This window comes from Arachis duranensis, chromosome 4, assembly GCF_000817695.3.
Source record: "Arachis duranensis cultivar V14167 chromosome 4, aradu.V14167.gnm2.J7QH, whole genome shotgun sequence".
Taxonomy (NCBI): domain Eukaryota; kingdom Viridiplantae; phylum Streptophyta; class Magnoliopsida; order Fabales; family Fabaceae; genus Arachis; species Arachis duranensis.
Window position 1 is genome coordinate 3,025,082 of NC_029775.3, and position 499 is coordinate 3,025,580.

The window sequence follows — 499 nt, forward strand, 5'->3', positions numbered from 1 at the left end:
ACCAAAAATTTTCTTTCAATCAATTGGGTTAATGCTCTATATTTAAACTTCTTGGAAAATTTCAATATTTGACTAAGCATTGTTGTGATTTGCAAAATTCAAAAATTTCCTTAGTTCACCCTTTCCTTTTTTCAGTTAAAACCAATGTATTATGCAAAAAGGGTGACTAAATATTTGCAATTCAAGGTATGATTTCTAATCACAACCACAACTGAAAATAAAGATAAACAAAAATGTATAAAGAAAATTCCAACTAAAAGTACGGAATCTATCCTCAAAATCATCTAAAAATATCCAAAAGCATCAAAATATCTAAAATCCAAAATAAGCAATAAAAGTATCCAAAGCAAACTAGAAATGCATCAAAATATATACAAAGATGTGCAAAATAAGGTACTAGGCCGAAAAGTTCACCGGTTCCCAAATAATGCTACCGGTGCCCTCCCCACACTTAAAACCAAGCATCGTCCTCGATGCTAAACCGGAGGATCAGTGGGAG